Below are 14,161 nucleotides of genomic sequence, written 5' to 3' on the forward strand. Positions count from 1 at the left end.
GTTTACTGGTGCATTCTTGTGGGGTTTTTCCCCCTTTACTAAGTAAATTATTCCAAATTGTGGAATGACTAGAATTATTTGCAGCTGTGAGGGTTAGAACATGTATTGTGTATATACACTTGTCTTTTTGCTTATTACTTTTTTCTCTCCCTATCTTTCCTTCCATCCAGCAACGTATGTATTACTGGTTAAATCTCATGGTATATATCTTTTTGAGAAACAAAGCTTCTTTTTCCTTTAGAGAAAATATAAAAGAGATGAAAAAGAAAATTCAAGAAAACTATGGAAAATAGTAATAATGAAACTGAAAAATTGAAAAGGACAGGTTACTTTTCTCTCACTACCACTACTCATTCCAGCTTTTATATTCCCTATATCACATGAAAAATAATTGTCATCAGTGATTGTTGTGGGTTTTTCGGGCTCTTTGGCCATGTTCTGAGGGTTGTTCTTCCTAACGTTTCGCCAGTCTCTGTGGCCGGCATCTTCAGAGGACAGCACAACCTTCAGAACATGGCCAAAGACCCCGAAAAACCCACAACAACCATTAGATCCTGGCTGTGAAAGCCTTCGCGAATAAATTGTCATCAAAATTGGTATTTTGAAAATTATCAGCACTTACTCCTTTACCATGGTTTATAATTGTAATTGGAATAAGAAGTTTCCAAACTGGCTTTTATAATAAGTTTTCAGATGTAACTGACATGGCTTTCTTTTTTTATTTTTTGGTACCGAAATATCAGAAAACTTACAATCTACATATTAATCATAGTTGTTTTAGGCCACCACTTAAACCTGGAATTTATTTTTTATTATTTTTTTTAAAGTAGTGTTTGGTCTAAGCTGGCATTTCAGGCAGAGGAGTGGTCCTTTTCAGAATATTTCTTTCACGCCATGCATCCATTTAATACAAAGTATAAGTTGATTGGGTAGCTTGGGGAAATGAAACACCAAGTTCCAGAGCCAGGGGTCTGTGAAACTTGCTGTATGAATTTTATTAGTTTATTCACTTTTCCCAGTTCAGCTTTCTTGTCTGGTTGGTTTCCTCATTCCTTAGAAGCATATTGAATCACCCAAATTCCATGAATGGTATGAACTATAATGATGACATTGTTCAATTGGTTTGGTGTTCTTTGTTGTTCTGTCTGTCTGTCTGTCTGTCTGTCTGTCTGTCTGTCTGTCTGTCTGTCTGTCTGTCTGCAAAGTACTTTTTAAAAGAGTTCTCGGTATTTTCACAATAGCCAGGATTCGATTAAAATGAGCCATCTCTGACCAAGAACACTTTTTTCCTGTTCAATGAATCTACATTAGTGGTTGTTGTGGGTTTTTCGGGCTTCTTGGCCGTGTTCTGAAGGTGCAGAACCTTCAGAACACGGCCAAGAAGCCCGAAAAACCCACAACAACCATTAAATCCCGGCCGTGAAAGCCTTCGCGAATACAATGTACACTAGACTCCTGCATCAGAAAAGCATGTTCTTGATTCAGCCAAATTTAGCAAGTGTCAGATACAACTGCCTCTAAAAATAAATCTTTACCCTGTTACTATGATCTCTTTCTGATACATGTATATTAAAATTTTGGCTACCTGAGATACTAAGAACTACACTAAGAACAAATGAGCATCTGCAGTTAAGAAATCTCAGAGCAACTTCATTTACAGTTTAGTCAGCATTTAGGGATGAGTAAGGAAAAACAAAGAGTAGCAGTGATGCAAGGAGCAATATTTCTTGGGAAGTAGTAATCATGTCCGTCTCTGCCAAAGCAGAAAGTCCTGTAAGATGTCAGGAAACAAGAAAGGATGTGTGTAGGCGTTTGACCGCTTGCTGCTTATCATGTGAATGATCAGTTTACCTGCTAATTCTGTAATACCTAATACTTTAAGCACTGTCAATTTTGTTTTCACAAGGTAATGTTTTACAAATGACAAGGACATAAAATACTGTTTTTTCTCAGTATTTTCCTAGACATAACTTGGTATGTGTGTGTGTGTAAAAGAGTGTAAGAAAGACATAGTGGCCAAAATCCTGTTACTTAGGATAAGCCAAATTGTAACTTTTGATCCTTCTTCCCTGATAAATTATCCCCACTGTGACTCTCGGGTGCATACATATGCTGGCTCAATGTATATGCACCCCCTCCCCTAGAATATCAGAGAGGACACTTTGTTTGCCAGGGAGGAAGAGACCAACAGTTAAGATTTGGCTTATACTAAACAACAGGACTTTGGCCAATGATTTGGAGGAGTATGTTTTTCCTTTTGGGGACCCACAAGGGTTCATAATCTCCCCAGTGCTTAAGGTAATCATGAGATTTGGGCTTCATGCCATCAGTATGCAGATGATATGGAGCTATATTTCTCCTTTAATCCATCTGCAGATTATCCTGTCCAGTGGCTAAAGAGCTGCCTTACCACAATCTGGACTGGACTAGCAAAAATAGGCTGAAGTTGAATCCACACAAGATGGAGATTATGTTATTGGAAGGTCCATCTACCCGTCTGTGGGGTATCTCCTCTTGATGGATTTACCCTTGTGTTTAAGGATCAGATGTACAACCTGGGTGTAATTTTAGACCCAGTGTTAACCATGGAAAAACAGGTCTCCATTGTGGCACATATCACATTTTTCCAATTCTGGTGGATTGCCCAGCTGTGTGCTACCTAGATGTCAGGTCTAACAACACTGGTCCACAATTTTTGGTAGTCGCAGAAATAGACTACTGCAATAAATTCTGTGTAGGGCTTCCCTTGAGGCTGATGTGGAAGCATCAAGAGGTCCAGAATGTGGCAGCCAAACTGATTGTTGGGTGAGGGAATTTGATCATATCACTCCAGCTGTGGTCTGCCTTTACTGGTTACCAGTTTGCTTCCATATCAGGTTCAAGGTCTTGGTTCTAATATATGAAGCGCTAAATGGTTTAGGACCTTGTTACATGTTTTCTGCCTAGTTCAACTGCCAGTCTGACCTCACAGACCTCAAGCCTGCATAGTGTAGACATCTTGAGAGGCCCAGAAAGCATCAGTTAGAAGCCAGGCCTGCACAGCTGTGGCACCCTCCTTATGGAATGCGCTTCCCTGGGAGTTATGTCAGGCACCCTCCCTTCACTCCTTTTAAAAGGTCCTGAAAATAGAGCTTTTTAAAGGGAAGTTTTTGTGGAGGTCCTTCCCAGTTAATTGGGATAGAGGAGGAAGAAGGGGAATATATACTATACTTGTGTGTGTGTGTTTAGTCGTTTAGTCGTGTCCGACTCTTCGTGACCCCATGGACCAGAGCACGCCAGGCCCTCCTGTCTTCTACTGCCTCCCGGAGTTGTGTCAGGTTCATGTTGGTTGCTTCGCAGACACTGTCCAGCCATCTCATCCTCGGTCGTCCCCTTCTCCTCTTGCCATCACACTTTCCCAACATCAGGGTCTTTTCCAGGGAGTCTTTTCTTCTCATTAGATGGCCAAAGTACTGGAGCCTCAGCTTCAGGATCTGTCCTTCCAGTGAGCACTCAGGGTTGATTTCCTTTAGAACTGATAGGTTTGTTCTCCTTGCAGTCCAGGGGATTCTCAAGAGCCTCCTCCAGCACCACAATTCAAAGGCATCAATTCTTCGGCGGTCTGCTTTCTTTATGGTCCAGCTCTCACTTCCATACATCACGACAGGAAAAACCATAATTTGACTATTCGGACTTTTGTTGGCAAGGTGATGTCTCTGCTTTTCAAGATGCTGTCCAGATTTGTCATCGCTTTCCTCCCAAGAAGAAGGCGCCTTTTAATTTCAGGGCTGCTGTCTCCATCTGCAGTGATCATGGAGCCCAGGAAGATAAAATTTGACACTGCCTCCATATCTTCCCCTTCTATTTCCCAGGAGGTGATGGGACCAGTGGCCATGATCTTAGTTTTTTTGATGTTGAGTTTCAGACCGTTTTTTGCACTCTCCTCTTTCACTCTCATTACAAGGTTCTTTAATTCCTCCTCACTTTCTGCCATCAGAGTGGTATCATCTGCATATCGGAGGTTGTTGATATTTCTTCCGGCAATCTTAATTCCGGCTTGGGTTTCTTCCAGTCCAGCCTTCCGCATGATGTATTCTGCATATAAGTTAAATAAGCTGGGGGACAATATACAGCCTTGCCGTACTCCTTTCCCAATTTTGAACCACTCAGTTGTTCCATGACCAGTTCTAACTGTTGCTTCCTGTCCCACATATAGGTTTCTCAGGAGACAGATAAAGTGGTCAGGCACTCCCATTTCTTTAAGAACTTGCCATAGTTTGCTGTGGTCCACACAGTCAAAGGCTTTCGCATAGTCAATGAAGCAGAAGTAGATATTTTTCTGGAACTCTCTGGCTTTCTCCATAATCCAGCGCAAGTTAGCAATTTGGTCTCGAGTTCCTCTGCCTCTTCGGAATCCAGCTTGTACTTCTGGGAGTTCTCGGTCCACATACTGCTGAAGCCTACCTTGTAGGATTTTGAGCATAACCTTGCTAGCGTGCGAAATGAGTGCAATTGTACGGTAGTTGGAGCATTCTTTGGCACTGCCTTTCTTTGGGATTGGGATGTAGACTGATCTTTTCCAATCCTCTGGCCACTGTTGAGTTTTCCAAACTTGCTGGCATATTGAATGTAGCACCTTAACAGCATCATCTTTCAAGATTTTAAATAGTTCAACTGGAATGCCATCACCTCCACTGGCCTTGTTGTTAGCCAGGCTTTCTAAGGCCCACTTGACTTCGCTCTCCAGGATGTCTGGCTCAAGGTCAGCAACTACATTGTCTGGGTTGTCCGGGATATCCACATCTTTCTGATATAATTCCTCTGTGTATTCTTGCCACCTCTTCTTGACGTCTTCTGCTTCTGTTAGGTCCCTCCCATTTTTGTCTTTTATCATGTTCATCTTTGCGCAAAATGTTCCTCTGATATGTCCAATTTTCCTGAACAGATCTCTGGTCTTTCCTTTTCTGTTATCTTCCTCTATTTCTTTGCATTGTTCATTTAAGAAGGCCCTCTTGTCTCTCCTTGCTATTCTTTGGAAGTCTGCATTCAAGTTTCTGTAACTTTCCCTATCTCCCTTGCATTTTGCTTCCCTTCTCCTCTCTGCTATTTCTAAGGCCTCGTTGGACAGCCACTTTGCTTTCTTGCATTTCCTTTTCTTTGGGATGGTTTTCGTTGCTGCCTCCTGGACAATGTTACGAGCCTCTATCCAAAGTTCTTCAGGCACTCTGTCCACCAAATCTAGTTCCTTAAATCTGTTCTTTACTTCCACTGTGTATTCATAAGGGATTTGGTTTAGATTATACCTGAGTGGCCCAGTGGTTTTTCCTAATCTCTTCAGTCTAAGCTTGAATTTGGCTATGAGAAGCTGATGATCAGAACCGCAGTCAGCTCCAGGTCTTGTTTTTGCTGACTGTATAGAGCTTCTCCATCTTTGGCTGCAGAGAATATAATCAATCTGATTTCGATATTGCCCATCTGGTGATTTCCATGTATAGAGTCGCCTCTTGTGTTGTTGGAAAAGAGTGTTTGTGATGACCAGCTTATTCTCTTGACAAAACTCTATTAGCCTTTGTCCTGCTTCGTTCTGCACTCCAAGGCCAAACTTCCCTGTTGTTCCTTTTATCTCTTGGCTCCCCACTTTAGCATTCCAGTCCCCTAGAATGAGAAGAACATCTTTCTTTGGTGTCAGTTCTAGAAGGTGTTGTAAATCTTCATAGAATTGTTCAATTTCAGTCTCCTCAGCAATGCTGGTTGGTGCATAAACTTGGATTATTGTGATGTTGAATGGTCTGCCTTGGATTCGTATTGACATCATTCTATCATTTTTGAGATTGTATCCCATTACAGCTTTTCCCACTCTTTTGTTGACTATGAGGGCTACTCCATTCCTTCTACGGGATTCTTGTCCACAATAGTAGATATGATAATCATCTGAGCTGAATTCGCCCATTCCTGTCCATTTTAGTTCACTGATGCCCAGGATGTCGATATTTATTCTTGCCATCTCCTGTTTGACCACCTCCAGCTTCCCAATGTTCATAGATCTTACATTCCAGGTTCCTATGCAGTATTTTTCTTTGCAGCATTGGATTTTCCTTTCACTTCCAGGCACGTCCACAGCTGAGCGTCCTTTCGGCTTTGGCCCAACCACTTCATTAGCTCTGGAGCTACTTGTACTTGTCCTCCGCTCTTCCTCAGTAGCATGTTGGACGCCTTCCGACCTGAGGGGCCCATCTTCCAGCGTCATATCTTTTAGCCTTTTGTTTCTGATCATGGGGCGTTCTTGGCAAAGATACTGGAGTGGCTTGCCATTTCCTACTCCAGGTGGATTGCGTTTAGTCGGAACTCTCCACTATGTCCTGTCCGTCTTGGGTGTCCCTGCACGGCATAGCCCATAGTTTCTCTGAGTTACTCAAGCCCCTTCGCCACGACAAGGCAGCAATCCATGAAGAAGGCATACTATACTTAGCCATATTTATTGTGCCACTTGTTTTGTTATCTACAACAAGAGATTCTGTTTTTTATAGATAGCTTCTATATAATTTATGTTTATATAATGTATGTTTCTTTATTTCTGTTGTAGACTGCCAGAGCAGTTTGCTAGATGGGCTGTATAACAAACAAATCAGCTCTAAATGGCCATCGGATAGGTCTTGAGTGGCCCTTTTGCTTCTCATTATTTTCAGTATGAGTCCGTTTTGGTCTTCAGTAAATCTATTCAGGGAGGGGCAACCGGAGCGCTGCATTTTAGGGAGTGCAAAAAATTAAACGCCAGGAGCTTTAATTGTCTTGCTGGTGGAGCTAAGGCTTGCTCTGATGCAGCAGCAGAAGGAAGAGTGTGAATTGCACAGTGTAGGAATGGTTGGCTGGGTTTCCTTGCCTCTGGAAAAGCATGCAAGGAGCAGAAGCAAGATTGAAAAGAGATGGTCTGGTAGATGTGTGGAGGAGAATTCTTCCAGCTTGCCTATATCACTGGAGGACGTTTATGGGCAGGGGTGGGTAGAGACAGTCGTTCTTTTTCCCTTGTGCTGAGCTAGAAGGCAGAGAAGCCCTGGGCAGAAGGGAGAATTGGGGATGCTACAAAGAAGTTACCTTTTGTAAAGTAGAGTGAGATGGTCGGTGTCACTCTTCCCATCAAACTCAGACAAACACATTGTGGTTTTGACCATCTTTAATCTCTCTGGGACTAAAGTGTGGAAATGTCACTTGAGGGGGCAGGGTTTGAACTCCCTGAATTCCCAGGTGGCTGCCTCTTCTGAGAGTTGAAGTCCAGTGAAGTAACTGTGCTGAGTTCCAGCTGAGGATTGCCAAGTTTAATCACCTGAGATTTCTTGCCATTTCTTTCTCATGTTCCTGTTGCCAAAATTGTTAGTTACAGCTCTGGTCTTCAGGAGAATGAGTAGGGTGAACTGAATGGCACCCTTTTGAGAGACAGAGTGTTCTTAGAACATCTGGAGTGCAGATTATGCCATCATAGCAACATTAACTAAAAACATATTTTGTTATTTTTTTTTTCATTTTTAAATAGTTGAGAATTTTTAAACAGGGAGGATAGGTTCATAGTATGAAAGAATTCAAGCAATTGTATAGTGAAATACTGGCTCCATTCAAAAATAGGTGTGGGAATTCCCTTACTCCTCTTTATATAGGGAGTACTGTATAAAAAAACCTTTCCAGATGTTGAACATTTAGTCTTTAAAAAAAGGGGGGGAGCAGAGTCCAGAATTAGCTGCTTGGAAATGTCTCCAGATACTGGAATGGCACCATTACATCGCTTTTAGCCAATCAGCTCTGCCACGTTTTAAGCATTCCAAGCACACAGTTTGTTCTAGCAGAGTTCCATGCTTAGATTAAGACAAATTTTTATGTCACAATGGCTGATCAGGATAGAATCTTACTGCAAAAGACTGTTTTTAAAAAAAGAAAGGCATGGTTGGCTATCACAGCCAAGCAGCTGTCTGATTATAATTATGCAGGCCATGATTTGCTAGTTCATGTATTGTTCCTTGGAATTCAGAACTAGATCTAATTGAAAAGCAAAAACAGGTGCCTTTTTCAGCTGTTTGAACAAAGGCATTTTTTCAGTAGTGAGAGCACAACAAAGGGGAATATAAGGTTATGTATATGAATTAAAATACAGGCCAAAGAAGAGACATGTCAGAAATGGAGTGGGTGATTTGGCAATGTATTGGTGAACAAAACAGGAATAGCTACTGTATAATTATAGTGAACAGTTGATACCCATGAAGAATTCATCCAGTGGGTTGTAGTGCATAGAGTGTCAGATGCAGAATAAGAAGCATTAGGTTCAGATCTTGTCTCTGCTCAGCCACTTACACATTATCAAAAAGTAGGATATGCCATACCAAAAAGAAGGACAGTACCTTTCCCTGCAGGTACTGTATGGATCAGTGGACTGAAACTCCCAAATTTCTGCCAGCAGAATTCTTGGAACATTCTCCTAGTTAGACATACCCTCACCCCTCACCCCAAAAAGGAATGGCACATCTCTACCCAGGACACATACCCATATGTATTTTTTGTTGTTGTTTTAAATAGGCTGCTTGTTGTTTGTTGTTTCGTGACCCCATGGACCAGAGCACGCCAGGCCCTCCTATCTTCCACTGCCTCCCGGAGTTGGGTTAAATTCATGTTGGTCGCTTCGGTGACACTGTCCAACCATTTCATCCTCTGTCATCCCCTTCTCCTCTTGCCCTCACACTTTCCCAACATCAGGGTCTTTTCCAGGGAGTCTTCTCATTGCATGAGATGGCCAAAGTATTGGAGCCTCAGCTTCAAGATCTGTCCTTCCAGTGAGGCTGCTAGAGAACACAAAAGGATTCTTAGTTTGGCAGTGCTGACTTCACACAGTCATCCATATGCCCTGGAGACTTCCATTTCCCCACATCACGAATCTAAGGTGCCCCACTCTGGGTGACACAAACATGTCCTCTAACAGGGAATTTTCCCTGGCACTCGTCTCTACTGCCCTTACAAAACAACAAATTGTGTTACCTCTTTTACGTCCAGTAGTCTCACAATTTTTTTTCTCTTAGACCAAATCAGTTCCTAAGAACCATTCACAGAACAGATGATTGTGGTATCATATCCCAACTCTGATCACCGTGTCATGGTACCTGGGTCAGACCCCCCTGATAGCCGCTTTACCATTATAGCCTTCTTTGTCTTGAGATGGGACACTCGAGGATGAGGTTAAGGATAAGGGTCTATCGCGCCCAACAGTAACCACTTTTCTGCTCCCACACTCCACCTTTCTGTTTTGGCAAGTGTCTCCAGGGAGTTTAACTAACAAATGTGTTGCCACTATCCTTACATATTTCCCAAATTGCAGTAGCTTTCTGAGGCAGAACACTGCAGCTGGTATCACAAAATTCTCTGTACCCCAAAATACAATGAACAACTAGAAAAGATTTTATGTATTTTATTATAAAGGAAAAAAAGAAAAGAAACAAGTTGTTACAAAAAGTAAAAAACAAAGTTTCCACATAGTTACACAGAAATGGATTTCTCACTCTAGTAGCATAAAGGCACAACACAGATTGAGAAAAATTAAAAGGAGGAACACACCAGAAAAGAACATATTATAGTATAACCTATCCCATACTCTCTTACCTAAGCAGAGTGTAGGCATCCTTCAGTCTTGAGAGACCATGGTAACGTGCTCTGAATAGAAGTCTTGGAGCAGCGTCTAGTGTGGCTGAGAAGGCCAATTTGAAAGTGAAAATCCCGTCCACAGTGAATCTGTCCCCTGAGCCTCGTGACGCAGTGGTTAAACTGCTGTACTGCAGCCAAAACTGTGCTCACGACCTGGGGTTCAAATCCCAGGTAGCCGGCTCAAGGTTGACTTAGCCTTCAGTCCTTCCGAGGTCGGTAAAATGAGTACCCACCTTGCTGGGGAGGCAATGTGTAGCCTGCATAATTAACTTATAAACCGCTCAGAGAGTGTTTGAAGCGCTATGGGGGCGGTATATAAGCAGCACGCTTTGCATTTGCTTTGTCCAGCTACCTGATTTTGCTGATTTTGGGACTGCCTCTTTGCCTGCTGAACAAGTGTCTCTTCAAATTGGGAGAAGCTATGATGCAACGCATGCCTCCAGGCTGAACGCTCAGATGTTGAGGTTTCCCATCTGCTGAGGTCCATTCCTAAGGCCTTCAGATCCTGCTTGCAGATATCCTTGTATCGCAGCTGTGGTCTCCCTCTGGAGCAATTTCCCTGCACTAATTCTCCATACAGGAGATCCTTTGGAATCTGACCATCAGCCATTCTCACGACATGCCCAAGCCAACGTAGATCAGGAGGATAGACTGTTACACAAGCAGCATATCCCCCCTCTTCACATCACTGAAATAGTCCAATGGAAAGGCAAGGGCCAATGCAACTGGTGCCAGTGACATTGCAGGAGTTGCTAGAACATCACGAACTGCCTCCGGGACTCCGGCTCCGGATTTTGCCTTGAGGTTAACTCCTGAAGCCTTTTCCATTGGTGGATATAGCCACAAGGCAGTTGTTGTTGTTTAGTTGTTAAGTCGTGTCCGACTCTTCGTGACCCCATGGACCAGAGCACGCCAGGCCCTCCTATCCTCCACTACCTCCCGGAGTTGTGTCAAATTCATGTTGGTTGCTTCGCAGACACTGTCCAGCCGTCTCATCCTCGGTTGTCCCCTTCTCCTCTTGCCGTTGCACTTTCCTAACATCAAGGTTTTTTTCCCAGGAGTCTTCTCTTCTCATGAGATGGCCAAAGTACTGGAGCCTCAGCTTCAGGATCTGTCCTTCCAGTGAGCACTCAGGATTGATTTCCTTTAGAATTGATAGGTTTGTTCTCCTTGCAGTCCAGGAGATTCTCAAGAGCCTCCTCCAGCACCACAATTCAAAAGCATCAATTCTTTGATGGTCAGCTTTCTTTATGGTCCAGCTCTCACTTCCATACATCACTACTGGAAAAATCTTAGCTTTACGAACCTTTGTCGGCAAGGTGATGTCTCTGCTTTTAAGATGCTGTCTAGGTTTGTCATTGTTTTCCTCCCAAGAAGCAGGTGTCTTTTAATTTCGGGGCTGCTGTCCCCATCTGCAGTGATCATGGAGCCCAAGAAAGTAAAATCTGTCACTGCCTCCATATCTTCCCCTTCTATTTGCCAGGAGGTGATGGGACCAGTGGCCATGATCTTAGTTTTTTTGATGTTGAGTTTCAGCCCGTTTTTTGCATTCTCCTCTTTCACCCTCATTACAAGGTTCTTTAATTCCTCCTCACTTTCTGCCATCAGAGTGGTGTCATCTGCATATCGGAGGTTGTTGATATTTCTTCCGGCAATCTTAATTCCGGCTTGGGATTCCTCCAGTCCAGCCTTCCGCATAATGTATTCTGCATATAAGTTAAATAAGCTGGAGGACAATATACAGCCTTGCTGTACTCTTTTCCCAATTTTGAACCAATCAGTTGTTCCATATCCAGGTTAATGGGCCGTTTTTGGGTGGAGTGCTGTGCCTAACAATTTAATTAACTTTCATCCCTTCCATCACTTATCAGGACAATGGATTATTTCCTCAGTATCTTCTTCAATAGCTCTCCTTCTAACAGCCATATTTACATGCCCTTAAGCAAGGAAGGGAACTCACTCAGGGATGCCCAATATACATGAAAGAGAGTACTTGGAAATGTAGCATGAACATGAGAATATTAGTCCACTTTGAAATATTATCTGGTAAAGGATAGCATAGGAGTGTCCGTTTCTTTTTCTTTGAAATGTTCCGAAAAGGAAGGCAAGGTGAGAATTGTCCGTACAAATGCTCACCTTTCCATTTGTTTGGTCAGGTTCCCATGTTTCCATAGGGTCACAGACAGGTAAAAGCTATTTCATATTGTCTGAAATCCTCTCTTTCTTCACAACATGTAACCAGTTTGTAAACTGGTTGTGCCTGTTTTTACAATATGTTGGCTGGCAATTTGAATTTTGTAGCCTCTCTGAATATTAGATCAAATGCACAACAGATCTCACAAGATTATCATCTTTACTTGACAGAGCCATATAAATGAATAGGTCACCAAGTGATGACATGCATATTGTGTCCTGCTCAGTAAATTGTTGTATCTCCTTACCCCTCTATTCTCCAGAGAAGGTGGTCTGTTGTTGTTTAACTTTGATTAACAAGGAGTATTTTTTATTCTAAATTTGGCAGCTAGTAAACAATACTTGGTAAAATAGGCAGCTAATAATTATGATACCCTCACACATTCAACAACCTGTTGCGAAATGTGGAAAACATTGCTTCACTTGGAAGCCCATGATTCATCAGATATGTAACATATTTTCTTGCCTTGCAGATGTAACAACCTTTTTTGCCTTCATCCATGTGATTGAGGTTCAAGTTTTACACGTGCTTGAATATTGGCCATGCATGCCAGCAATCCCTTACAACACTTTCTGAATTCCTATATATCAGTGGTGGTCTTCATAAACATATACTTATGGTTTCATTTTTCAAAAACAGATATCTTTGAAAGGCTAAGAATAATGCTTATAAAAATATTAGTTTCTAATTTGGTGTTGGCTCCTTGCATTCTTCCCATGTGATCATCTTTTTCTTTCCTGCAAATTATGTTTCAGAACTCTTGTCATATCAGTCTTTCTGAATAAGAACATTTTCTTCAGAATATGAAACTTAGCAGTATTTTTTGTTGCAAATATAACTATTTACAGATGCCCAGGTACTTGAAATATTGGGATAATGTGGTGCTCAGTTGTTAGTGTGGTGCTGAGATAATTTCCTTTGGCCAAAGACCTTTGCAATATATACAGTATAAAGAAACCATTGAAAATACATTAAATTGATGTTGTTATATGATGTTATTTATGGTATGTCTGAATTATGTTCAAGGTGGTTTTCCAGTGTCGTTCCCCCCCCCCCGTCAAATGTTTCTGTGGATTTGAACCCAGGTCTCTTGAACTCTGGTCCAATACTCTTTGCCTGAAATCCTGTTGCTTATCATAGTAAATTGCACTAAAGTAGGCCCACTGAATCAATGGGAATTTGGTGAGTCAATTCCCTTGTAAGTTTCATTAATTCAAATTGGCCTGCTGCAAACTGTGACCTATATATGAATAAATAAACTTTAGGCCGATTTGATAAGAGGAGTCCTTAACCAGCCATACAGGAAACTGCTGTTCTTGATTATTCTGAAAAGTCATTTTAAAGCCGCCTAGAGTGGTCTGGTAGTCCAGATAGGCGGGGTATAATAAATAAATAAATAAATAAATAAATAAATAAATAAATAAAGAAAGAAAGAAAGAAAGAAAGAAAGAAAGAAAGAAAGAAAGAAAGAAAGAAAATTCATAAGATCATCAAGCTCAGGGCAGCCCTTGATAGAAACACATTGGAATGTTCCTGCATCTGCAGTTAGCCATAGCAACTTCTGAAATTCCTCTTGCATATGCATATATATCCAATAGGGTTTTGACCACTGTACTTAATAGTTGCTCTGTGTCTGTTTTCTGTTTATGCATAGAGTCAGACCTCTGAAAGACTCCACATGTTCATGAGTATAATACTGTAGTATGATTATCCACATATAGATAAATAAAGCTTAAATCATTTTCCAAACCAGTCTTCATCTATTTACCATAATATGTAATAAACAATTAAGTTTAATCCATAGAAGTCTGTGTTGAATCATAAATGAACACTATATAAACACTGTGATAACAGGATTCAGAGTGTGGTGCAGTGGATAGAAGAATGGACTTGGACTCTTGAGAACAGGATTCAAATCCCCACTGAGCCATGGAAACTCACTGAGGGTGTGGAACTGGTAAAACCACCCCTTATATATCTCACTGTATGTTATTTCTTACTTGATGGCACAGAACACACACATACACAACATGGTAAGCACCAGCAGCCCGTCCAAGCAGAGTGGGTATAGTACCACTATCTCCCCACCCAGCTCTGTTGATGATTCTCCTTAAATGGGGAACTGTTAATAAAAGCAAAGTTATACTTTTTTTCCCAGCCATAGGGACAATGAGTCTTAGTTTAGTTTTGCAGTTACAGAATGATGGAGTTCAGAGAGGGGGTAAGAATTCTGAATTTGGATTGTGAAGAATAGCTTTTGCTATGCAATCCTGTACATGTTTATTCAGAAATAAATCTTGCTGAGCTGACTGG

General features: G+C 41.7%; 1 protein-coding gene across 34 annotated transcripts in view; it reads left to right on the forward strand.

Annotated features, from left to right (window-relative positions):
- The window catches only part of IQSEC1 (IQ motif and Sec7 domain ArfGEF 1), a 465,124-nt gene that overhangs the window by 394,636 nt on the left and 56,327 nt on the right, over window positions 1-14,161 (forward strand). The window lies entirely within an intron of this gene.

Source organism: Pogona vitticeps, chromosome 2, assembly GCF_051106095.1.
Source record: "Pogona vitticeps strain Pit_001003342236 chromosome 2, PviZW2.1, whole genome shotgun sequence".
Taxonomy (NCBI): domain Eukaryota; kingdom Metazoa; phylum Chordata; class Lepidosauria; order Squamata; family Agamidae; genus Pogona; species Pogona vitticeps.